Genomic DNA, 27,225 nt, shown 5'->3' on the forward strand with positions numbered 1-27,225 from the left:
CGTTGGCGTCGTGAGGGGGCTTGGTGGACGGCTGCCGGAGTGTGATGCTCCGTTGGGCAGTCCTCTGTCCTTTTCTGGCCTTGCACTCCTGCTGCTGTCTTCTCCAATTGTGCCGGATCGCTTTTCCTTTTCCTTATGTTTCGTTTTTCTCCCCCCTCTTCTCCTATCTGCTTGTCGTTTCCTGCCGACCTTTTGCTTGTTTTGGAGTATTTCTTTGGACTTCTTCTATTTTGACGCCCGGGTGCTTGAGGAGGCATACTCTTGCACCCGTAGAACTGTAGTACCCGACGTCTCGAGCGAGGGGAACCTTTTATTGTCAATCCCCCTTTCGTCGCTGAACCCGATCTCGACAGACTGACGGTTCTTAAGGTGGCGTTTGTGGGGCGTATACTCACGACGCACCCCTAGGGGGCCCCGGCATGATCGGCGATAGCTTCCTGTTGGTGTCCTGCCTCTAATTGTGGCTCCATGGTGGGTATGGGGGCACATTCGTGGATGAATTTGTCACTTTTCGTCTCTATGTCGTTGAATGTTTCCGTTGTACCCTCTCAGGCTCGTGGGGTGGGCGACCAAGCCCCCGAGTCGGCCTGTATTGGAAGACCAGGCTCTGTAGCTCCCGCTGCGTTGGGCCCCGACCTTGCTCCTCCTTTGACCGTCCTGACTTCTTCCCCAGCTCCCCTCCCTCCTCTGAGGTTGGGTCGAGCCTCCAGCCCCCGGTGGTGACCACTTCGTCCCCTGGTGTGGCTAAGTCTTTCGTTGTGACTACTGCGCCTTTTGACCCCTCTCTCTCTAGGGGTTCTCAACGCCGTTCGCGCCCCAACCGCACTCGCTCGATTCCTTCCCGTGCTGGTGCGTATCAGGCCTTGTTTGGTCCTGCTTCATGGGCCAAATACTTTGATCTCCTCCCTCTTGATTCTGCGCCTCCTGACGATTTCTCCCTCTATCGGCATCTTGTAGATTCCGTGGATGCGTGTGTTACTTTCAACCCCACTCGTCTCGGTACACGTGTCGTTGCTGCTCCTTCTCAGGATGCGGCTTCCCGCTTGGCTGCCTTATCTTGCCTTGGCGAGATCCCTGTTCGGGTCTCCAAGAACGTTCAGATGAATTCCAGTGTTGGCACTATTCTCCTCCCACCCCATGTTGCAACCGGTGTTCGTAATCTGCAGGATTGCCACGATGATATTCGGCATATCCTTGATGCCCAAGGCCATTCTGTCCTCCAGGATGACTCGTTTACTCGTCCCCTCGTGGTCGTCGCCGTCAACCCCTTCGCGTTGTGAAGATCACCTTTGATGGTAGGACCCTTCCATCCTCTGTCATTCTTGCTGGTGCTAGGTGCTCTGTCCAAGAGTATATTCCTTCTCCTCGACTTTGTAATAAGTGCTGGAGGTTTGGGCATGGTGCCCTCCGCTGCTCTGGGACTGTCTCTCTCTGTCCTTTGTGTGGGAGTGAAGGTCACTCTAAGTCGGAGTGCACTTCTCCCCAAGCTCACTGCCTCAACTGCGGTGAGGCCCATCCTACGTTCTCCCGTGCCTGTGTCCATTACAAGCTTGAGGCGGCCGTCCTTAACCTGAAGCACCGGGAGCGTTTGTCTTTTCCTGATGCGAGGCGCCAGGTTTGCCGGCTCCCGCCTTATACTAACATCTCTTATGCTCGCGTGTTGCGCTCTTCCTCTCCTCGTCCTTCCCCCCTTCCTCAGACTCTCAACCGTTTCCGGGCCTTGGACCCTGATACGCCCACTGCCCCCCTCCTCTGTTCCTTTGAGTTCTTTCCCGAGGGGTCCCCCTCCTGGTCCTCTGTCTGGGGTTCCCCTTCTTTCCACCCGGTCTGTCATGTCTCCTGTGTCTTCTTCCTCGTCCCCCTCCGATCCTCCTTCCCATCCTCTTCCTCCATCTATCGGCTCTCCCCGCCGCCTGTCGGTGCAGGCGGATGTCCATCGCTCTCCTAACGGCCGTCGTGTGTGCTCTCGTTCGGCTTCTCCTGTTGAGACACTGGAATCCGTTGCCCGGTACGTAGTTGCTGGGACACCTGTCTCTTTAAGTCAGAAGCGTAAGCCTGGCTCCTCTCCTTCCTCTTCCCCGGTGGGTAAGAAGGCTTCGCTTTCTTCCTTAGCTCCTACTTCTGGCTCTGTTGCTCCTTCCCCTCCCGTTTCAGTGGTTGCGCCCCCTGTTCCTGCTATGGAGGTTTCTTTGGCCCCTGCTTCCCTTTCGGTTGCTGCTCTTGCTGGGGTGCGCTCCCCTCTTTCTACTCCCCCTCTTCCTACTGCTGTCCTTGCCTGCTCCTCTCCGTTGTCTCCTCCTCTTCCTCCTCCTCCTCCGGACCCCGCCCGCCCACCTCTGATCTGTTCTCCCGTTTCCTTCCCTCCGTCTTTGCTCAGTTTACCCATGCCCCCTAACCCTGACTTTGCTGACCCTGATCCCGACCCTGATATTCTTTAACGTGCTCTGTTGCTCTTTCGCCTTTGTTTCTTCCTTGTTCTCTGTTTTTGTCCTTTCTCTTCTCGTCGTTGTCCATTCTTCAATGGAACGTTCGAGGTTATTACGCTAATTTCCTCGAACTCCAACTTCTGATTTCGCGGTTTTCGCCCCTTTGTGTCTGTCTCCAGGAGCCAATGCTTGGTGCTCGTCCTGGTCGTTTTCGTGGCTATTCCTTTCTCTCCCCCCCCCAGCCATTGCTGGGGCTTCTAATTCTTTCTGCTCTCTTGATCGTGCAGATGTTCCCTTTGTTCCTTTACTTTTTCCTTCGCCTCTCCATTGTTCTGCTGCTCGTATCTTTGTGGGGAAATGGTACACAGTTTGTTCCATTTATCTCCCCCCGAGTGTCCCGCTCTCTCTTCCTGATTTGAAACACCTCCTAGACTCCTTGCCGGAGCCTGTGCTCCTGCTGGGTGACTTCAATTGTCGTCATTCTCTTTGGGGTGACGTTCTGACGAATACCCGGGGTCGCCTCCTTGAGCCGTTTCTCCTATCTTCTTCCCTGTCTCTTCTGAATTCTGGTGAGCCCACTCATTTGGACTCTCGGACTCGCACCCTTTCTTGTCTTGATCTTTCTCTCTGCTCTTCTTCTCTTTACTTAGATTTCACGTGGCAGGTTCTTGATGACCTCCATGGAAGTGATCATTTTCCCATCCTTGTTTCCTTTTTCTCTTTTCGCCCTTCCCTCTCTTTCCCTAGGTGGCAGTTTGCTAAGGCAGACTGGACCCTATTTACCCTCAGTGCTGCTCTCTCTGACCTCTCCCTTCTGCCTCTCTCTTGCGCTATCCTCCTTTTTCATGACACTGTCTTCAACGCTGCCCTCCGCTCTGTTCCTCGCTCTTCCTCTCGGGGTCCACGGAAGGTGCGTTCCCTGGTGGAATGCGGACTGTGCTCGGGCTGTCCGCTGTAAGCGTGCAGCCTGGAAGAGGCACCGCCGTAGGCAGACGACCGATTCTTTTCTTTTTCTTTCGGAAAGCGAGTGCGGTGGCCCGTAGGGCCATCCGTACGGCTAAACGTGAATGTTGGGCATCTTATGTCTCAACAATTACGTCCGAAACCCCTCTGGCCCAGATCTGGAAGCGTATCCGCAAGATAGCGGGTAAGTTCGTTCCCGATGTTTCACCGGTCCTTCACCTCCATGATACTCTTGTGGCGGACCCGTTGCAGGTCGCTTCCGAACTGGGTTCCCACTTTTCTTCTGTTAGCTCTGGTCTTCATCTTCCCCAATCTTTCCTTCTTCGTAAACCTGTCCTTGAGTCTCGTCCTTTAGATTTCTGCACTCATCTTCAGCTTCCCTATAATGATCCCTTCTCTCTCTCTGAACTTCGTTCTGCCCTGGCCCTCTGCGGTTCTACGGCGGCGGGCTCCGATGGTATTCATTATGAGATGCTTCGCCATCTCCCTCCGAGCACGTCTCAGTATTTACTGAGTTTGTATAAACGGATCTGGGAGTCGTCGTCAGTCCCTGAGGACTGGCTCGATGCCGTTGTCCTCCCTGTTCGCAAACCGGGGTCTCTGGGTACTTCCCCTAAGGACTTTCGCCCTATTGCTCTCACAAGTTGTGTCTGCAAACTCTTTGAACGTATGGTTAGCGTTCATCTGATGTGGTTCCTGGAACACCATCACCTCCTCTCCCCTTCTCAATTTGGTTTCCGCAAGTGCCGCAGCACGACAGATGTCCTGGTGAACTTGGAGGTCTATATTCGTACTGCTTTTGCTGCGAAGACCTCCGTTGTTGCCGTCCTTTTTGACCTGGAAAAGGCTTACGACACCACTTGGCGTTATTATATCCTATCTCAACTTCATTCTTTTGGCCTTCGTGGTCATCTCCCTCTCTTTCTCCGCAGCTTCCTCTCTCGTCGTTCCTTTCGGGTGCGCCTTGGTACCGCTCTCTCTCCCTCTTTTCAGCAATACGAAGGTTTGCCTCAAGGTAGTGTTCTGAGCACTACTCTTTTTCTGGTTGCCCTCAATGGTCTTCTTTCCTCTCTTCCTTCTGGTGTCTTCTCCGCTCTCTATGTCGATGATCTTACCCTTTGTTGTCAGGGTGATGATTCGCCTCTCCTTCAACGCCGGCTTCAACTTGCAATTGATGCCGTGTCGTCTTGGGCCACTGATCATGGCTTCCAGTTCTCTACTTCTAAGACTTTTGCCATGACATTTACGCGGAAACGGGTTGTTCTTCGTCCCTCTTTGTCACTTTATGGTCATCCCCTTGAATACAAAGATTCCGCGAAGCTTTTGGGGTTATTCCTTGACACTCGTTTGTCTTGGTCTCCCCATATCTCTTACCTCCGTGTTGAGTGCTCTAAGGCCCTTACCCTCCTTCGGGTCTTGTCCCATACTTCTTGGGGGGCAGATAGGCGCACTCTCCTTGCTTTACATTCCTCTCTCGTCCTGTCTAAGCTCGATTATGGTTGCCCTGCTTACTCGTCTGCTTCTCCTTCTACTCTTCGCCGTCTTGATGCTTTGCACCATACTGGGTTGCGCCTCAGTTCTGGTGCCTTTCGTTCGACTCCCGTCCTTAGCTTGTATGTTGATACTGGCTTCCTGTCTCTCCAGGACCGCCGTGATCGCTACTGTCTTCGCTATCTTGCGCGGTCCTTGCAACATCCTTCCTCTCGCCTCTGTCGTGCTTTAACTTTTACCCCTTCTGCGGTTCCTGTTCCTCTTCACCACCTCCCTCTTTCTGTCCGGTTATCTCGCCTGCAGGATTCTCTTTCCGTTCGTATTTCTGATGTTTCTCCTCGTGTTGTTCCTTCTTTGCCCCCGTGGAGGGTCCCTCTTCCGCGGTTTTGTACATCCTTGACCCGTATCACTAAAGCTTTTACCCCTCCTACGGTTCTAAAACGCCTTTTCCTCGAGCACTTTTCTTCTCACTCCCGCTCCGTTTCTGTCTTCACCGATGGGTCTAAGTCAGCGGACGGTGTTGGCTACTCTGTTGTTTTTCCTGATCGCACTTATATGTGTCGCTTGCCTCCGGAGACTAGCATCTTTACAGCGGAACTTTATGCTATTCTCTATGCTCTTCGTCTCCTACTTTCTCGTTGTCAGTCTTCCTTTGTAGTTGTTGTTGACTCTCGTAGTGCCCTCATGGCTCTCGGGTCCTTTAATCCAGTTCATCCAGTGGTTGTCGAGATCCAGCATTGGCTGTTTCTCGTTCACAGTAAATTTAAGTCGGTTGAGTTTTGTTGGGTTCCCAGCCAAATTGGTGTGTCTTTAAATGAGCGTGCGGATGCTGCCGCCAAGGAAGCTGTCCGCTCTTGTCCCATCTCTCGTAAGGGCATTCCGTATTCCGACTTTTACCCGGTTATCCATTCCTCAGTCCTTACCCGTTGGCAGGCTTCTTGGTTGTCTGTTACTGGTAACAAGCTACGTACTCTTAAATGTTGTGTTTCCCCGTGGCAGTCCTCCTTCCACCGTAACCGGCGGTGGGAAACAGCTCTGGCGAGGTTGCGTATTGGCCATACTCGCTTAAACCATGGTCACTTGATGGAGCGCCGCCCTGCTCCTTATTGTCCTAGTTGCATTGTCCCTCTTACGGTCGTGCATGTCCTTCTTGAATGTCCTGACTTCCAGGACGAGCGTTTGTCTTGCTTTCCGACCGCCCCTCGCGGTCACCTGTCCCTCGATAGAATTCTTGGTGACTCGGATACTTTTGATATCGTTCGCCTTATGCGTTTTTGTTCTCGTATTGGCATCCTTGGTGATATTTAGCGCCCTCTGATTATTTTGCGTCTTTGATGGTGCTACATAGCCTTCCCGGTTTGGTGCCTTCTTTTGATAATTACTTACTTACTTGTTTTGGTCCATGGTGGCTGAGCCACTACTAATCTAAAGGATTGGCAACCCCATCGCCGAGAGGCCACACCTGATAGCCAGGCAAGGCTGGCCACGGGCGGGCCACTTTCTCGCAGGTTCCCAAGCCTGTTAGTTGGGTGTCTGACAGGTTCCCAAGCCTGTTAGTTGGGTGTCTGACAGGTTCCCAAGCCTGTTAGTTGGGTGTCTGACAGGTTCCCAAGCCTGTTAGTTGGGTGTCTGACAGGTTCCCAAGCCTGTTAGTTGGGTGTCTGACAGGTTCCCAAGCCTGTTAGTTGGGTGTCTGACAGGTTCCCAAGCCTGTTAGTTGGGTGTCTGACAGGTTCCCAAGCCTGTTAGTTGGGTGTCTGACAGGTTCCCAAGCCTCATGTGGAGTCTGATCCTAGGATTATCCTCTGCAGTAGGTACTGTGATTGGTCGCAAATCTTTTCGCTTTACATGGTATTTCTTCTTGAAGGGATTGCAGCAAGTTTTTTTGCAAAAATTCACATTTCGTCAACAGCAAAGCTTCATAATGGAAGCATACTAGAGATTCTCCATCCAAGTTCAGTTCACTTTGCTTTGCTATCAGTTTTTGATCTTCTGTGCTATACTGTTTTAAAAACTTCAAGCCTTTGTTGGGAGTGTAGGTTGTCAAGTGACACTCAGAAGAGCCACGCTCATGGCTAGCAATAGCACATGGCTATAACCCAATGGAATCCTGATTGATGACGTATCCGTAATCGAATTCACTTCAAATTATTTTACTAACTGAATACAGTAATTTCAAGTGAGACCTGTAATACATTAATATTAATATTGCTTTTTATTTATTTATGTATTTATTGCACGTAAATACACAAATAAGTAAACAACAATGTTTGACCTGCTGACACGATTCTACAAAGATGTAAAGATAATTAAAGAACAGGAACCAAAAATAGCACTGATTGCTTAATAATAATTCTGAATCCTACCCAAAAATGTTCTGCCCAATGAAGCTTAAAATATTTCTAATAAGTTTGGATATCAATTTGCTAGCAATTATGATTAGTACACAAAGAAGATGGAGAATCATAATTTGATTTTTTTCGATATCGCACCAAGGTATGTCATTTTCAGAGTCCTCTGGCTGAACTAGGAATTCAGATCCCAATCTAAATAAAAATTACTCATGTACAGAAAAATCTGCTCTATCCAATGGTTTCATTCAAAATCAAATTGGGAATGACGCATATTGAGATATTTTGAGATATATTGGCAGTAATATAAGCATGGATTGGTAGCTGAATTTTTACCCAAACTACTTTTTTGATTACACTGCTGTATTCCGCACCAAAAGTTGCCCTGGTATGCCAAATTTCAAACCTCTCTGGGCACTAGTCGTGATTTAACAAAGTGTCAAAGTTGGTAATTTTTGTGGTATTTACGCATTACCGGGACGAGAGCCCATTCAATATGGACCTGTCATTTAAGAACCAAAGCAGATTGAGCTCTAATATTTTGCAAAGTGTCATTTGGGGTCTAGGGCTACCTTACTACAAAATTTCATGGCATTTGGAGAGGGTCGAGTGTGAGCCATTGGGGACTTTTTGGTGATTTGAGATGGAATGACCCATCTCACCTGTGTCCAGGCAATGCGTCCATACTTCACTGACTACTCAAGTTACTGATACTTGACATCTATATAAATAAAAAGGTAAATGTTTGTTTGTTCAAAATCGCTAGTCTCCGAAAGTTTTTCACCGATTACTTTGAAATTTTGACACAATGCTGCATTCGAATACGCGAGTGTTTTTTTATTCCTATTATATACATGCCACACATGTGACAGGTAAAAACTTTTTTTTTTAACAGTGCCATCTGTTAGATGTAAGAGCAACGCATGCTGTAATCTCCAACAGTTCTTCACCGATTGCTTTAAAATTTTTACACAACGTTCCATTCGAATACGTGCGTGTTTTTATATACCTACTATGCAGATGCCACACCTGTGACAGGTAAAAACATGCTTTCTTTGAAAAACTGCACCATCTGTTGCATGTAAAAGCAACACAAGCTATACTACGTATGTTACGATTCCATTTCTATGTTTCCAATTGCACTGATAAATTAAATTTTATAGATTTCGATTTATTTTCATTTTGATTTAATTATTTTGTGTGACATTGCGTTGGAATTGAGCTGTGTTGTTTACCATACCGTTCATTTCATGAGTATAGTTTATTTTGTTATTCTGTCATTGTTTTTATTTTTTTAACTGTTGTTATTTTTCAGTGATGGAGAACATCATATCATTTGATGTTTCCATTTTTCTGATGAAAACATCAGATCATTTGGGAATACATAGGACGAGAGAGTGGGGAACGGTGGGGAGGACAAGGGAATGGGAGTGAGGGATGGTGGGGAGGACGAAGGAATGAGTAATGATGGGGAAGACGAGAGGACGGGGGAGTGGGGGATAGTGGGGATGAGAGGACAGGGGAGTGAAGAATGGTGGTGAGGATAAGGGCACAGGGGATGGTGGGGAGGATAAGGGGACGGGGGAGGGGGGGGGGGAATGGTGGGGAGGACAGCGGACAGGGGAGGGTTGCTGTGGCTCAGTAACATGCATGCATTGCTGAGCCACAGCAATGCATGGCCGGGGACAGCTAGTTTCATAATATATATGGAGTTTTAGGAGGCAGAACCGGAAGTCGAGTGCATGAGCATGTTGTACATTTTTATGTCAAACGTCTGCTGTGTTCAAGTTATATAAAGTGATTTCTCCGGGGTTTCAGGATGTCGTTCATAAAGATACTGTCTGAATCTTCTACTTTCATGCTGTTTACTGGGGTTCTAAACACAGACTTGTGTTGTCCATTCACGGTCACCACAGGAGGAACAAATATCTCTTTGATATTCCTAGAGTGAGACTCAACCAAAGCAGAAATGCTATGCAAATCAAAGATCCCAAATTGTGGAATGACCTCTCAATCGAAGTTATTGTGGAATGATCTCCTAATCAAAGTTAAAACTGTTGCTTCCCAACCAGTTTAAGAGAGACTAAAAAATATTTACTTAATATTATTTAATGAATATCATAAAATCAATATCATGTAAATAATTGCACTCACATTTTCCCTCGTAGTAAGTTATTTTTGTGTTAATCTTATCTTAAATTATATTTACTAATAATTAAATCCTTTTTTCATTAAGCAGATCAAGTCTAGCTGGTTAATCTTCTCCCTTCATTCTTGTGGACCCTTTAACGTGTTGGCTTAGAAAGTTTCTTGTTGCCACTTCCAGCTGCTTAGCTCTCCATGTATCTGGTCCTCCATGTGGGGTCTCTGTCCTCCCAATCTATCTTCCTCTGGCTGAAGTCCCCCATGATTAGCCGTCTGGATCCGTTCTTGCTAGCAACAGAAGCCACTCTCTCTATTACATTAATGGCAGCCAAGTTGTTTATATCATATTACTGTCTGGGTCTTCTGCAGTTTAGTGGGGGTTATATATTACTTCTACTTTTATTTTTGTCCTGCAATTGCTATGGTTCCTGTTATGTAGTCACTGAACCTGTCACAGCCGTGGATAACCATTTCCTCAAAATTCCAACCTTTAATTATCAGCAGAGCTACTCCACCTCTTCTTTCCCTCTCTTTCCTTACTGCAGAAACGCTGCATTTGTTATGGCTTTCATTATTTAAGGAACTAACGAAAGTGTGTGTGTACTCACCTAGTTGTGCTTGCGAGGGTTGAACTCTGGCTCTTTGGGTCTGCAATCAACTGGGAACTGTCAATCAACTGATTTTTTTCTTCTTCTTCACACACATACCCACACACAGGAAGCAGCCCGTAGTAGCTGTCTAACTCCCAAGTACCTATTTACTGCTAGGTGAACAGGGGCATAAAGGTGAAAGAAAATCTGCACATTTGCTTCCGCCCGGGATTGAATCCGGACCCCTAGGACTACGAATCCCGAGCGATGTCCATTCAGCCGCCAGGCCCCTTGTGTGTGTATGTGTGTGTGTGCTCACCTATTTGTGCTTGCGTGGGTTGAGCTTTGGCTCTTTGGTCCCGCCTCTCAACCGTCAATCAACCGGTGTACAGATTCCTGAGCCTACTGGGTTCTATCATATCTACATTTGAAACTGTGTGTGGAGTCAGCCTTCACCACATCACTGCCTAATGCATTCCATCTGTTAACTACTCTGACACTGAAAAAGTTCTTTTTAACGTCCCTGTGGCTCATTTGGGTACTCAGTTTTCACCTGTGTCCCCCTTGTTCTCGTATCACCCGTGTTAAATAGTTTATCTTTATCTACCCTGTCAATTCCTCTGAGAATTTTGTAGGTAGTGATCATGTCTCCCCTTACTCTTCTGTCTTCTAGTGTCGTGAGGTACATTTCTGGCAGCCTTTCTTCGTAACTCATGCCTCTTAGTTCTCGGACTAGCCTAGTGGCATATCTCTGAACTTTTTCAAGCTTCGCCTTGTACTTGACAAGGTACGGGCTCCATGCTGGGGCCGCATACTCCAGGATTGGTTTCACATATGTGGCATAAAAGGTTATGAATGATTCCTTACACAGGTTCCTGAAGGCAGTTCTGATGTTAGCCAGCCTCGCATACGCCGCAGATGTTATTCTCTTGATGTGGGCTTCAGGAGACATGGTTGGTGTGATATCAACTTCTAGATCCTTGTCTCTGTCCGTTTCATGAAGGACTTCATCTCCCATTCTGTATCCTATGTCTGGCCTCCTGTTTCCACTGCCTAGTTTCATTACCTTACATTTACTAGGGTTGAACTTTAGTAGCCATTTGTTGGACCATTCATACAGTCTGTCTAGGTCATCTTGTAGTCTGATACTGGCTTCCTCCGTCTTAATCTTCCTCATAATTTTTGCATCATCAGCAAACAATGAGAGGAATGATTGTGTGTGTGTGTGTGTGTGTGTGTGTGTGTGTGTGTGTGTGTGTGTGTGTGTGTGTGTGTGTGGTGTGTGTGTGTGTGTGTGTGTGTGTTTGTGTGTGTGTGTACTCACCTATTTGTGCTTGCAGGATCGAGCATTGGCTCTTGGATCCCGCCTTTCCAGCCGTCGGTTGTTTACAGCAATGACTCCTGTCCCATTTCCCTATCATACCTAATTATAAAAGTATGAATAGAGTTTGCTTCCACAACCTGTTCCCCAAGTGCATTCCATTTTTCCACTACTCTCACGCTAAAAGAAAACTTCCTAACATCTCTGTGACTCATCTGAGTTTCCAGTTTCCACCCATGTCCCCTCGTTCTGTTATTACGTGTGAACATTTCATCTATTTCCACTTTGTCAATTCCCCTGAGTATTTTATATGTTCCTATCATATCTCCTCTCTCCCTTCTTTTTCTCTAGTGTCGTAAGGTCCAGTTCCCTCAGACGTTCTTCATATCCCATCCCTCGTAACTCTGGGACAAGTCTCGTCGCAGTGTGTGTGTGTGTAATTACCTAAGTGTAATTACCTAAGTGTAGTTACAGGATGAGAGCTACGCTCCTGGTGTCCCGTCTTCCCAGCACTCTTTGTCATATAACGCTTTGAAACTACTGACGGTCTTGGCCTCCACCACCTTCTTCCTTAACTTGTTCCAACCGTCTACCACTCTGTTTGCGAAAGTGAATTTTCTTTTATTTCTTCGGCATCTGTGTTTAGCTAGTTTATATCTATGACCTCTTGTTCTTAAAGTTCCAGGTCTCAAGAAATCTTCCCTATCGATTTTATCAATTCCTGTTACTATTTTGTATGTAATGATCATATCACCTCTTTTTCTTCTGTCTTCTAGTTTTGGCATATTTAATGCCTCTAACCTCTCCTCGTAGCTCTTGCCCTTCAGTTTTGGGAGCCACTTAGTAGCATGTCTTTGCACCTTTTCCAGTTTGTTGATGTGCTTCTTAAGATATGGGCACCACACAACTGCTGCATATTCTAGCTTTGGCCTAACAAAAGTCGTGAACAATTTCTTTAGTATATCGCCATCCATGTATTTAAAAGCAATTCTGAAGTTAGAAAGCGTGGCATAGGCTCCTCGCACAATATTCTTTATGTGGTCCTCAGGTGATAGTTTTCTATCTAGAACCACCCCTAGATCTCTTTCTTTATCAGAATTCTTTAAAGATTTCTCACATAATATATAGGCTGTGTGGGGTCTATGTTCTCCTATTCCACATTCCATAACATGGCATTTATTAACATTAAATTCCATTTGCCAAGTGGCGCTCCGTGTACTTATTTTGTCCAGGTCTTCTTGAAGGGCATGACAATCATCTAAGTTTCTTATCCTTCCTATTATCTTAGCATCATCAGCAAACATGTTCATATAATTCTGTATACCAACTGGTAGATCATTTATGTAGACAATAAACATCACTGGTGCAAGAACTGAACCTTGTGGTACTCCACTTGTGACCTTTCTCCAGTCCGATACATTGCCTCTGATCACAGCCCTCATTTTTCTATCAGTCAGAAAATTTTTCATCCATGTTAGAAGCGTACCTGTCACTCCTGCAATATTTTCCAGTTTCCAGAACAACCTCTTATGTGGAACTCTATCGAAAGCCTTTTTTAGGTCCAGATAGATGCAGTCAACCCAAACCTTTTATTCTTTCCTGCAATATCTCTGTTGCTCGATCATAGAAACTGAGTAAATTCGATACACAGGATCTTCCAGATCGAAAACCATACTGTCTGTCTGATATTATATCATTTCTCTCCAAGTGTTCTACCCATTTAGTTTTAATTATTTTTTCCAATATTTTGACTATTACACTTGTCAATGATACCGGTCTATAATTAAGGGGGTCTTCCCTGCTTCCACTTTTGTAGATTGGAACTATGTTAGCCTTTTTCCACACATCAGCTAAAACTCCTGTATACAGGGATGCCTGAAAAATCAGTTGAAGAGGAATGCTGAGCTCAGGTGCACATTTTCTCAGAACCCATGGTGAAACTCCATCTGGACCAACTGCTTTGTTCTTATTTAGCTCCTTGAACACTTTTTCCACTTCGTCTCTAGACACCTCTATGTGCTCTATGTTGTTCTCTGGAATTCTTTTTGTATTGGGTTCCCTGAAGATTTCATTTTGTACAAACACACTTTGGAACTTTTCGTTTAATGTTTCACATATTTCCTTTTCATTTTCCGTGAATTTATTTCCCATTTTCAACCTCTGAATATTATCTTTTACCTGCAGTTTGTTGTTTATGAATTTATAGAATAGACCTGGTTCTGTTTTACATTTGTCTGCAATCCCTTGTGTGTGTGTGTGTGTGTGTGTGTGTGTGTGTGTGTGTGTGTGTGTGTGTGTGTGTGTGGTGTGTGTGTGTGTGTGTGTGTGTGTGTGTGTGTGTATGTGTGTGTGTGTGTGTGTGTGTGTGTGTGTGTGTGTGTGTGTGTGTGTTGTGTGTGTGTGTACTCACCTAGTTGTGTGTGCAGGATCGAGCATTGACTCTTGGATCCCGCTTTTCGAGCATCGGTTGTTTACAGCAATGACTCCTGTCCCATTTCCCTATCATACCTGGTTTTAAAATTATGAATAGTATTTGCTTCCACAACTTGTTCCTGAAGTGCATTCTATTTTATGTCCACTCTGTCAATCCCTCTGAGTATTTTGTACATTCCTATCATGTCCCCCCTCTCCCTTCTTCTTTCTAGTGTCGTAAGGCACAGTTCCCTCAGGCATTCCTCATACCTCATCCCTCGTAGCTCTGGGACGAGTCTCGTTGCAAACCTCTGAACCTTTTCCAGTTTCATTATATGCTTCTTCAGATGGGGACTCCATGATGAGGCGGCATACTCTAAGACTGGCCTCACGTAGGCAGTGTAAAGCGCCCTAAATGCCCCCTTACTTAGGTTTCTGAATGATGTTCTAACTTTTGCCAGTGTAGAGTACGCTGCTGTCGATATCCTATTTATATGTGCCCCAGGAGATAGATTAGGTGTTACGTCCACACCCAGGTCTCTTTCGCGCGTCATCACAGGTAGGCTGTTCCCCTTCATTGTGTACTGTCCCTTTGGTCTCTTATCTCCTAGTCCCATTTCCATAACTTTACGAGTTATGAGCTTCCATAAGCTCGTGTTGAATTCCAGTAGCTATTTCTCTTACGAGCTTCCATAAGCTCGTGTTGAATTCCAGTAGCCATTTCTCTGACCATCTCTGCAACCTGTTCAGGTCCTCTTGGAGGATCCTGCAATCCTCATCTGTCACAACTCTTCTCATCAACTTTGCGTCATCCGCAAATATCGACATGTAGGACTCTACGCCTGTAAACATGTCGTTAACATATACAAAAAATAGAATTGGTCCCAGCACCGATCCTTTTGGTACTCCACTTGTTACTGTTCGCCAGTCCGACTTCTCGCCCCTTACCGTAACTCTTTGGCTCCTTCCTGTTAGGTAGTTCCTTATCCATGCTAGGACCTTTCCCCCCACCCCTGCCTGCCTCTCGAGTTTGAACAGCAGTCTCATGTGCGGTACTGTATCAAAGGCTTTTTGGCAGTCCAGAAATATGCAGTCTGCCCAACCATCTCTGTCCTGTCTTATCCTTGTTATTTTATCATAGAATTCCAGAAGGTTTGTTAGGCACGATTTCCCTGTCCAGAACCCATGTTGATGTTTGTTCACAAACCTAATGTTCTCCAGGTGCGCAACCAGTCGTAGCCTAATTATTCTTTCCAGTATTTTACAGGGGATGTTTGTCAGTGACACAGGTCTATAGTTAAGTGCCTCCTCGCTATCGCCTTTCTTGAAGATTGGCACGACATTTGCCTTCTTCCAGCAACTGGGCAATTCTCCCGACATAAGTGACTCATTAAAGATCATTGCCAGAGGCACGCTGAGGGCCTGCGCTGTTTCTTTTAGTATCCACGGTGATACTTTGTCTGGTCCAACTGCTTTAGTTGCATCTAGAGTTATCAACTGTTTCATTACCTCCTCTGCTGTCACCTCTATATCTGATATTTTTTCATCTAGGGTAACCCCTTCCAACAATGGGAGCTGCTCAGGCTCGGTAGTGAACACTCCATGGAAACTGGCATTTAGTGCCTCGCAGATTTCCTTGTCACTTTCAGTATATGCCCCCTCTGTCTTCCTTAGTCTTGTCACTTGGTCGTTCACCGACATTTTTCTTCTTATATGACTGTGTAGTAACTTAGGTTGTTTTTTCGCTTTGATTGCAATATCGTTCTCATAGTCCCTTTCCGATGTTCGTCTTATGTTAATGTAATCGTTCCTAGCTCTGTTGCATCTGATCCTGTTGTCCTCTGTCCTTTGTCTTCTGTACTTCCTCCACTCCCGCCTGCTGACCATTTTTGCTCCCTGACACTGTCTATTAAACCATGGGTTATTATATTCCTTCTTATTTTTTCCCTTTACTGTTGGTATAAATCTCTCTTCGGCCTCCTGGCATTTCTGTATGACTAGGTCCATCATATCTTGGACGGTTTTTCCTCTAATTTCTTCCTCCCACTGCACTTCACCCAGATAGTCCCTTATCCTCTTATAGTCCCCTTTCCTGTAGTCAACTCTCCTTTCCCAGATCTCTTGTCCCATGGTCATAAGTTTGAATTCCATCATGTAGTCAAAGACTAGGAGACAATGGTCACTGGCCCCTAGAGGTATTTCATGCTCTAAATTCTCGATATCTTCTACGTTCTGTGTGTGTGTGTGTGTGTGTGTGTGTGTGTGTGTGTGTGTGTGTGTGTGTGTGTGTGTGGTGTGTGTGTGTGTGTGTGTGTGTGTGTGTGTGTGTGTGTGTGTGTGTGTGTTGTGTGTACTAACCTAATTGTACTCACCTAATTGTGCTTGCGGGGGTTGAGCTCTGGCTCTTTGGTCCCGCCTCTCAACCGACAATCAACTGGTGTACAGATTCCTGAGCCTATTGGGCTCTATCATATCTACATTTGAAACTGTGTATGGAGTCAGCCTCCACCTCATCACTTCCTAATGCATTCCATTTACTAACTACTCTGACACTGAAAAAGTTCTTTCTAATGTTTCTGTGGCTCATTTGGGTACTCAGCTTCCACCTGTGTCCCCTTGTTCACGTCCCACCAGTGTTGAATAGTTCATCCTTGTTTACCCGGTCGATTCCCCTGAGGATTTTGTAGGTTGTGATCATGTCCCCCCTTACTCTTCTGTCTTCCAGTGTCGTAAGGTGCATTTCCCGCAGCCTTTCCTCATAACTCATGCCTCTTAGTTCTGGGACTAGTCTAGTAGCATACCTTTGGACTTTTTCCAGCTTCGTCTTGTGCTTGACAAGGTACGGGCTCCATGCTGGGGCCGCATACTCCAGGATTGGTCTTACATATGTGGTGTACAAGATTCTGAATGATTCCTTACACAGGTTCCTGAACGCCGTTCTGATGTTAGCCAGCCTCGCATATGCCGCAGACGTTATTCTCTTTATGTGGGCTTCAGGAGACAGGTTTGGTGTGATATCAACTCCTAGATCTTTCTCTCTGTCTGTTTCATTAAGTACTTCATCTCCTATTCTGTATCCTGTGCCTGGCCTCCTGTTTCCACTGCCTAGTTTCATTACTTTGCATTTACTCGGGTTGAACTTCAACAGCCGTTTGTTGGACCATTCACTCAGTCTATCCAGGTCATCTTGTAGCCTCCTACTATCATCCTCTGTTTCAATCCTCCTCATAATTTTTGCATCGTCGGCAAACATTGAGAGGAACGAATCTATACCCTCTGGGAGATCATTTACATATACCAGAAACAGTATAGGTCCAAGGACTGACCCCTGCGGGACTCCACTTGTGACGTCTCGCCAATCTGAGACCTCACCCCTCACACAGACTCGTTGTCTCCTGTTGCTTAGGTACTCCTCTATCCACCGGAGTACCTTCCCTCTCACTCCAGCCTGCATCTCCAACTTTCGCACTAGCCTCTTGTGTGGCACTGTATCAAAGGCTTTCTGACAATCCAAAAATATGCAGTCTGCCCACCCTTCTCTTTCTTGCCTTATTTTTGTTGCCTGGTCGTAGAATTCAAGTAACCCTGTGAGGCAGGACCTGCCATCCCTGAACCCATGTTGATGCTGTGTTACAAAGTTCCTTCGCTCCAGATGCTCCACTAGTTTTTTTCGCACAATCTTCTCCATCAGCTTGCATGGTATGCAGGTTAGGGACACTGGCCTGTAGTTCAGTGCATCCTGTCTATCCCCTTTCTTGTATATCGGGACTACGTTAGCTGCTTTCCAAATATCTGGCAGTTCCCCTGTTGCCAGTGATTTGTTATACACTATGGAGAGTGGTAGGCTCAGTTCTCTTGCTCCTTCCTTTAGAACCCAAGGGGAGATTCCATCTGGGCCTATAGCCTTCATCACGTCCAACTCTAGTAAACACTTCCTTACTTCCCCACTGGTAATCTCAAACTCTTCCAGTGGTTCCTGGTTAGCTATTCCCTCACTTACCTCTGGAATTTCTCCTTGCTCTAAGGTGAAGACCTCCTGGAATTTCTTATTCAATTCCTCACACACTTCCTTGTCATTTGTAGTGAATCCTTCCGCCCCTATCCTTAATCTCATAACCTGTTCCTTTACTGTTGTTTTTCTCCTAATGTGGCTATGCAACAATTTAGGCTGAGTCTTTGCCTTGCTTGCGATGTCATTTTCGTATTGTCTTTCTGCCTCTCTTCTCATCCTGACATATTCATTCCTGGCATTCTGGTATCTTTCTCTGCTCTCCAGTGTCCTGTTATTCCTACAGTTTCTCCATGCCCTTTTACTTTGCTGCTTAGCTAGCCTACATCTTTGATTAAACCATGGGTTTCTCATCTCCATTTCTCTGTTTTCCTTTTGGACTGGGACAAACTTGTTTGCTGCGTCCTTCCACTTCTGCGTGATGTAATCCATCATATCTTTGGCCGTCTTTCCCCTGAGCTCTGTTTCCCATGCTATATCTGTTAGGAATTTTCTTATCCCCTCATAGTTTCCCTTTCGGTATGCTAACCTTTTGGTTTCGGTATCCCTCCTCGAGTTCAATAACCCTTCTTCAATCAAGTACTCAAACACCAGTACACTGTGGTCGCTCATTCCTACTGGGTCCTCAAAACCGATTTCTCTTATGTCGGAGTCGTTCAGAGTGAAGACTAGGTCGAGTCTCGCTGGTTCGTCATTGCCTCTCATCCTTGTGGATTCTCCGACATGCTGGGTTAAAAAGTTGCTTGTCACCACCTCCAATAGTTTGGCTCTCCACGTATCCTCGCCTCCATGCGGTTCCTTGTTCTCCCAGTCAATCTTTCCGTGATTGAAGTCGCCCATGATGAGCAGGTGGGATCTATTTCTACAGGCAGCAGAGGCTGCCCTCTCAATTATAGTGTTAACTGCCTTGTTGTTGTTTTCATACTCTTGACTGGGTCTCCTGTCATTTGGTGGAGGGTTGTATATTACTGCTACTACTATTCTTGGTCCTCCCATTGTTATGGTGCCTGTTATGTAGTCTCTGAACTCCTCACAGCCCGGGATGGCCATATCCTTAAAACTCCATTCCCTTCTCATGAGTAGGGCCACTCCGCCTCCTCCCCTACCTTCCCTCTCTTTCCTTATTACTGTATACTCCTGGGGAAACACGGCATTCGTTATGTTTCCAGAGAGTTTTGTTTCAGTGAGTCCGATTACATCTGGGTTAACTTCTTGTGCTCTTTCCCTTAGTTCACTTGTCTTGCTTGTGATCCCATCTATGTTCGAGTACATCACCCTGAAACTGACTCTCTTCTGCTTCTTTTCTGGGGGGGACCTTTGGGATCTGGGGTGAGTGGGGGGGGGGACCTGGCACGGGGGGATTGGTGGAGGAGGGAGGGCTTGGGGTGGTGGGGGAGAGGGGGAGGGTACAGGGGGTGGATAAGAGGGGGAGGGTACAGGGGGTGGATAAGAGGGGGAGGGTACAGGGGGTGGATAAGAGGGGGAGGGTACAGGGGGTGGATAAGAGGGGGAGGGTACAGGGGGTGGATAAGAGGGGGAGGGTACAGGGGTGGGTAAGAGAGGGAGGGTTGGGGAAGCATGGGGGGAGGAGAGGCTGTGGGGGATAGGGGAGAAGGGGGGCTTGGGGGGAGAGAAAGGGGTGGAGGGCTTGGGGGGCGTGGGGGAAAAGGGAGGGCTGAGGTGGGTGAGGAAGAGGGGAGGGTTTAGGGGAGTGGGGGAGAGGGGAAGACTTAGGTGGGGTGGGGGAGAGTGGGGGGCTTAGGGGGGAGGGGGGAAGGGAGGGCATGGGGGTGGGAGAGACGGGAAGGCATGTGGGAGAAGGGAGGGCATGGGGGATGGGGGAGAAGGGAGGTCCTGGGGAGTGGGGTGAGGGGAGAAGGGGGTGAGTGGGGGAGTGGGGGGAGGGGGGTGGGTGGGGGGAGGGTGCCCTAGGTGGGTACTTAGTTGGGGGCTGACAGGGGATGGGGCAGGTTGGGTGTCTGTTGGGTAGAATGGGGGTGGTGCCCCAATCCCTGTGGCTGTTGCACTGTTTGAGGAGGGTTCTCCACTTCCCTCTGGGATTGTAGGGTTCTGGGTTGTGGTACTCTGATTTCCTTCTCTCTCCCTGCACTCCTTCCTCGCGTCTGCTGTCCGTATTCTCTCTTTCCTTGTCATATCCCTCTGCAGGAATATTTTCTTGAACTTCTCTACACCTTTTAGACAACACTTCCTTGCTAGCAGTTCCTCTTTCGCGATTTCGCTCATGAAAACCACCTTTATCATTCGGTCTCTGTCCTTGTTGTACTTTCCAAGCCTGAAAACCTCTTCAACATTTCGCTCAGCTCCCTCCATCCTTACCTCTTTAAGGATCTCTTTAATCATGTTTTTGTCCTTGTCTCTCCGCTCCTTTGGTCTGGTCCCTGTTTGTTCTTTAATGCCTGCTACTACTACTACTGCTCTATTTCTCTCTATCAGCCGGCTAGTACATCTAGCTGCTTCCTGAGAGGAAGCTACTTCCATGGCAACTTCCTTAACCGCAGACCTAGCTTCAGGGCTCTTTTAAGCATTTCAGCAAATGAGATCTGGGTTGTGGTGGTCCCCTCCGCAGTAGCATTCCCATCTCCCTGGGGTACGGTTTGTGCCTGGTATTGTGGAAGAGTCTCCTTTAGGTATCTTATCTCCTCCTTTGCTGCCCTTAAATCATCTTGCAGTTTGGCTACTGTCTCCCTCATTACCCTCAGTCCTTCACTGAATTCATTCCGCATTTGCTGGAGTACTTTCTTCATCCAGGCTTCCTGTTCCATCCCATCCTCTGTGTTTGTTCCAGTTGTGAATGTCCTGCGTTTGGCAGTCAGAGTTCGTCTCCCTTCCATGATTTCCCTATGAGTGTGTGTGTGTGAGAGAGAGAGAGAGAGAGAGAGAGAGAGAGAGAGAGAGAGAGAGAGAGAGAGAGAGAGAGAGAGAGAGAGAGAGAGAGAGAGAGAGAGAGAGAGAGAGAGAGAGAGAGAGAGAGAGAGAGAGAGAGAGAGAGAGAGAGAGAGAGAGAGAGAGAGAGAGAGAGAGAGAGAGAGAGAGAGAGAGAGAGAGAGCAGAGAGAGAGAGAGAGAGACAGAGACAGAGAGAGAGAGGGGGGGGAGGGAGAGAGAGGGGGGAGGAAGAGAGAGAGGGGTGGGAGCGAGAGAGGGGAGGGAGAGAGAGAGGGGAGGGAGAGAGAGAAGGGAGGGAGAGAGGGGGTGAGGGAGAGAGAGGGGGAGGGGGAGAGAGAGAGGGGGGAGAGAGAGTGGGAGGGGGAGAGAGAGAGGGGGAGGGGGGAGAGAGAGGGGGGAGGGGGAGAGAGAGGGGGGAGGAGGAGAGAGAGGGGGGAGGGAGAGAGAGGGGGAGAGAGAGGGGGAGGGAGAGAGAGGGGGAGGGAGAGAGACGGGGAGAGGAGAGAGAGGGGGAGAGGGAGAGAGAGGGGGAGAGGGAGGGAGAGGGGGAGAGGGAGAGAGAGGGGGGAGAGGGAGAGAGAGGGGGAGAGGGAGAGAAAGGGGGAGGGTGAGAGAGAGAGAGAGAGAGAGAGAGAGAGAGAGAGAGAGAGAGAGAGAGAGAGAGAGAGAGAGAGAGAGAGAGAGAGAGAGAGAGAGAGAGAGAGAGAGAGAGAGAGAGAGAGAGAGAGAGAGAGAGAGAGAGAGAGAGAGACAGAGAGAGAGAGAGGAGGTGTGTGAGTATATGGGGAGAGGTGGAAGGTGGAAGTGAGGGAGGGGGATGGAGAGGGTGTGTGGGGGTGGGTTAGTGCGGGAGGGTATAGAGAGAGGTTGTGTGCGTGTGCGTGTGTGTGTGCGCGCGCGCGTGCGTGTGTGTGTGTGTGTGTGTGTGTGTGTGTGTGTGTGTGTGTGTGTGTGTGTGTGTGTGTGTGTGTTGAGTGCGGGGGTGTTTGTGTATAGGGGGAGTGTGTGTGTGTGTGTGTGTGTGTGTGTGTTGAGTGCGGGGGTGTTTGTGTATAGGGGGAGGGGTAGGGGGGTGTCTTGGGGCAGTGTAAGGCATGGGAACGTGAGGGGTGAGGGTGGGTGAGTGAGGGTGAGCGGTCACCAGTGTGTGCGTGCGTGCATGTGTGTGTGTGTGTGTTTACACTGGCGTGTTATGGTGAGGAGGGGGGGGGGGGTAGGTCTAGTCAGTGGCGGTGTAATGTAACACAGGTGTGAGAAGCTAGTACCAATCTGAGGCTCTTGAGCTACTTTTTCGTATTTAATTAACTTATGTTCAAAGCTAATTACTATATAAAAAAAAAACACTGTACACCTTATATGACTGACTTTGAGAGGCACTCACCTCCGAGTAAGCATCCCACAGCACAATTAGGCGATTTATGAAGCGATGTCCGATATTGTTGTTGACGTCCCCGCCAGAGGTCCTCCCACGTGGTGGTACAATCTTTTCCTTTCGCGGCCTCTGGTGCCACCGTCTTGCCCCAATCTCGTTCTTTTTCAATTTTTTTCTTATCAAACATTATTGGAATTCACTATGTTGCGTTATCACTGCGTTGCTGTACCTTTCATATGACCAAAAACTATGTTTTGGGCTCACTGGTACGTAAATATCCCGAGAATATTGAAGTAATTCGCGGACCGCACGTCCTACCCTTGCTCACTGCCCGCACGTCCTACCCTTGCCCTACCCTTGTGTGTGTGTGTGTGTGTGTGTGTGTGTGTGTGTACTCACCTAATTGTACTCACCTAATTGTGCTTGCGGGGGTTGAGCTTTGGCTCTTTGGTCCCGCCTCTCAACTGTCAATCAACTGGTGAACAGATTTCTGAGCCTACTGGGCTCTATCATATCTACATTTGAAACTGTGTATGGAGTCAGCCTCCACCACATCACTTCCTAGTGCATTCCATTTATTAACTACTCTGACACTGAAAAAATTCTTTCTAACGTCTCTGTGGCTCATCTGGGTACTAAGTTTCCACCTGTGTCCCCTTGTTCGTGTCCCACCCGTGCTGAAGAGTTTGCCTTTGTGTGTGTGGGTTTGGGTGGGTGTGTGGGTGGGTGGGTGTGTGTGGGTGGGTGGGTGGGTGTGTGTGTGTGTGTGTGTGTGTGTGTGTGTGTGTGTGTGTGTATAGCCATACAAGAAACCAACATTGAAGGACTCACTCGCCAGGGGGATGTAGCTTGCTGATCACTTCACATGCACGACTCACACCAGCATCGCTCACGCCACTCAGGTGCAGGTGCACTCTTTTGGGTCTGGGTAGTGGTATCAATGCTGCTGGGGACACTCCTGCTGCTATTCTCACATCTGCAATGGTACACGAGATCGTCACCTCCCAACATATCACCCATGACATATCCTCCAGCACCATACAGTTCTCCTGCCAGAACTGAAGCATAACTTTGTTGTCGGAAAATCCGACACCATTTAATATATCATACAGATAATTGCTGCTGTATTACCAACAAGTAACCCATAGAAAACGTAACTTGTAGTGGAATTACCGTCTATAGAAAACGGGATATCATCACCACATACTATTATATTCTCCACCTATTATGGTGGGAATTATTCTTAAATACATTAGTCTTTGGACTTTACCATCATAAAACATCTTATATAAATTAACTTAATTATCAATATTAAAGTAGAGTAAATGTGACCCTTCTATCACTTTCTGAAATCTGGACAATGTAAGCCAGGCATCAGGGAGGAAGGAGGGCAGCCATTGTTGATATTAGACCAGAGGCTCACACGGGAGCAAATTCAGCTCCTGTTAATTTTACTTGGACGTAGTGTTATGGAAACCAAAGGTGTACCATTATCACACGCTGTCAACAAATTCAAGTTAAGTGTTCTTTCCGAAACCCATGTATCTTTCATTCATGGCCATTAATGTCATTATATAGGGTGAGCCGGTTAGAGCACGACATAGCCTCACACTAAAGGTAATTAAGCCAGGTCTTTATTGTTCCATGTATAGTGTTTTCTCTGATATAGCTTGTCATATATAGGATTCTGGCTTCACAGCTAGCGCACTTTTGACAGGTCAAGACGAGGAAGCAAGATTTTGTGCACCAGTTACTGGGTGATGGAAGCTACCTCAAAGAGGATAATTTGGTGTCTACACCCTAGTTATACCTGGTGGACTAACCTGCTGTACTATAAGATAAGGAACCTTTTCAATGTATGTAGTCTAATTCTGTAGTTTGATTGGCTGCATATATAAAACTAATAAACCCCCCCCTAATGTGTAGAGGATCGATTTGTGAGATTATGAGATTATTGCAGAAATACAGTCCACTTATCATTATACAAATTGCTATCGAAGTATATAAATTAACATAAATATAAATTCATATAAATTAAATAAATATAAATCTCACAGGTCGGTTCCCACATTATTTGGTCCTTCGGAACCGGATTATTCGGTCCTATGAACCCACATTTGGTCATCTTAGTACCGGATGAACCAGTTAATTAGTGGATTCATTAAATATACTAGTGCAGTGTTATTTAAACAAAGCCAGCAGTCAATGACAGCGGCGTTGACTCGTGCGAGTTCACGAGCCCCGCTCAGTTCAGATCAGCTTCGTCAGCGGTTTCATGTACACCCACAGATTTGGTGGTGTGTTATTCTGTGAAATGACAGCGCTAATATAGAAGCCAGTCAAATTAGTGACTGTGTCGCGAGATTGTTCACGGATTTCGTGGTGTTACATTTCGCGAGAGATTATCTACGAATTTTGTGGACTTTATTTCGCGAGGTCACTAATAATATTTAATACTTCTTGATAATATTAGAAGTTTCATAGAGGCTAATTAAGAGGCTATTATCAATAATTGTGTATATTATTTCTCCAAAATAGAGAATCATTTAATATAAATTGCACTAGTGATCACAGTATAATATTTACTAATTGCCAACCCACAACAGGGTAGGATATTAACACTGACTAGTTGAACTATTATCGTTCATCCTATTCCCATTATTACCATAGTCAGTTGTACTATATTGAACAACCTAACACCATTAATGTATGGTGCAGACCCTATTTTGGGTGTAATTTTTATCAACTCGAATTGAGTTGTATATATAATAATTTACTTATGATCATTACACCTTTGAGTGATTAATTAGTGTCTCTACCATCCTAGGGTGATATAGAAGAGCTAACCTAAAGGTACTTCCAGTGACACTGGTTTATCACTCAAATCATTAGTGTGTATGATTGTATATATAATGTGTATTAATTTTAAGTGCTAACCTCTAGTAGAGGTAGGATTATTGCCTAGTGAGTTCAGAATTTACCCTAGGCTACCATTAGAGCTTGTTCAGTATTATGAGCAGCCCAAGTACAAGTCCCACAAGGCTTCACCAACGAGCCAGTATGGATAATGCAGGGAGAATGAAAAGAACCCTTGCAGGTCTTAAAGGCCACTTAACAAGACAGATCAAGAAATGTGAAGATTTGTCACAACAATCTCAAGTTGATTATGCTGACCTGGAAAGCTATTATCAAGCAGCTGCAGGTAAATTTGAGCAAATCAAATGTCAAATAGCAACATATGTGGCTGAACTTGCCAACACTAATTTATTAGAAACAGAAATAGACGACATTATGGTTGATCTTGCGAATTATGAAGATCACACTCAGGCCACGTTACAGCCTTATGTCAAATTAATTGCCCAGAACAAGGCAACAGCAACAACAACAACAGTTGCATCTAATACGAGTCAAGCAGAAGCTCGACTCCCTCCAATTAATTTACCCACTTTCTCAGGAAAAGATGAGGAAGATTGGGACGAATTTTGGAACAAATTCGTTGAACTTGTAGACTCAAAACAATCTTTACCAAAGAGTAGTAAATTCTCTTATTTGCAAGGCCAATTATCAGGTGAGGCTAAAACAGTAGTATCCCATCTGAGATTAAAATGACGGCTATGATCTGGCAGTAAAACTCCTCAAGGATAATTATGCTGATCCAGAAGTAAGAACATCACATTTAGTTCATGAGCTGTTGCATTTACCCCCACCGGAGGCTTCAGCTGATTCACTCCAAGTCTTCAAGCTGGAGGTAGAATCATTGATCAATGCCCTCAGCCTGACAGCAGATACAAACGGGGCTGAGTGGGTCTTGAAAATAATTGTCCAGGAAAAAATACCTAGGGACATATTGAGACAAATGAGTGCTCATTACAATAAAAGTATCTTATCCATGAATGAAATATCTGAAGGTTTAAAGTCAGTAGTTCATCAATTACGAACACATGACAAATTAAAACCACCAAGTAAACCCTCAGAAACCAATAATAGTAAACCACAGAGTACCAAAGGTACTCCAAATCAATCTAGACAATATAATTCAACACCAAAGTGGAACAGTGGCAGTGTGGGCGTATATGCAGTGGGACCCTCCAAGCCTATAGTTACTGTGTCACCCAAGAACGTGACACCAAAGGGTACTGGAAGCTATGGAACATGTTTGTTCTGCAATGAGAAACATTCAATGTACCACTGCTCTAATTATCCTGATAGTGACGCCCGTGTTGAGCGACTCAAAGATTTGCAACATTGCACGAGGTGCCTCAGGAAACATAACATCAACGACTGTGATACCCAATTACACACCTGTAATAGGTATAACAAAGGTCAGCACCATGCAGCATTGTGCAGAGACACCAAAACAACGTCTCCAAACCCCAAGGTGGAAGATAGCATTCCCACCACAGTACAGTACTGCAAGGTGCAACAAACAAAGAGTGTCCAATCGGCAAAGTCTAAAGGTAATACGACTTTGCCTACTGCCCAAATTACCATCCTGAATAAGAGGGCCAAGGTCCATACCCGTGGGTTGTTTGACCAAGGATCCCAGAGAACATTTGTCACTAAAAAGTTGGCAGATGAACTACAATTAAGGCCTGTAGCCCAGACGTCATTCAACATCTCAGGGTTTGTAACAGATGCAGGACCTCAAGTCTACCAGGTGGTACAACCATCAGTACGCTTAGGCAGGTACGTCTGTCGAGTACAAGCCATTGTGGTGGACAAAATACCAGTAGACCTACAAGTTCAAGGTCTGAGAGCAACAGCCAAATTCCTGAGAAATAGAGGAATAAAATTGGCAGATAATATTAAGTCTGATCACCTCACCGACTTCGGTCTCCTTGTAGGGACAGACTATTGCCATCGATTCATCGGTAGCCCTACTAAATATCAGGGTATAACCATGTTAAACTCTGCAGGAGGTAAATTACTCTCAGGCCCAGTATCAAGCCTGAGGAGACCTATGCCTGCAGATAAACAATTCCAGTAGAAATCTAAATTTGTCAGCTGATTATATTTCTCCAGTAGCATTATACTAAGGAGATTACAGCTGACTATACCAACAGAAGTTGATGTTAGTATCATCATTTAAAGCTGAAGATGAGTTCATGAGGCCTCAGTGGCAAATCAGTGAACAGTAGCCTAAAGCAGCTACAAGTCACTGCGACCAATGTCACTGAACCCACTGCAGTCTCAGAACCATACTTTACTTTAATGATGAGCTATTCAATCTTCTGAATCA

The 27,225-nt window shown here is 46.4% G+C and overlaps 1 long non-coding RNA gene across 1 annotated transcript in view; it reads right to left on the reverse strand.

Annotated features, from left to right (window-relative positions):
• Positions 1 to 22,956, reverse strand: part of LOC138353468 (uncharacterized) — a 108,283-nt gene extending 85,327 nt beyond the window's left edge. The window contains exon 1 of the long non-coding RNA XR_011223163.1: positions 22,818 to 22,956. This is a non-coding gene — a long non-coding RNA (uncharacterized lncRNA). The remainder of the gene's footprint in view (positions 1 to 22,817) is intronic.
• Between the last annotated feature and the right edge of the window lie 4,269 nt (positions 22,957 to 27,225).

This window comes from Procambarus clarkii, chromosome 58, assembly GCF_040958095.1.
Source record: "Procambarus clarkii isolate CNS0578487 chromosome 58, FALCON_Pclarkii_2.0, whole genome shotgun sequence".
In the NCBI taxonomy this organism is placed as follows: Eukaryota; Metazoa; Arthropoda; class Malacostraca; order Decapoda; family Cambaridae; genus Procambarus; species Procambarus clarkii.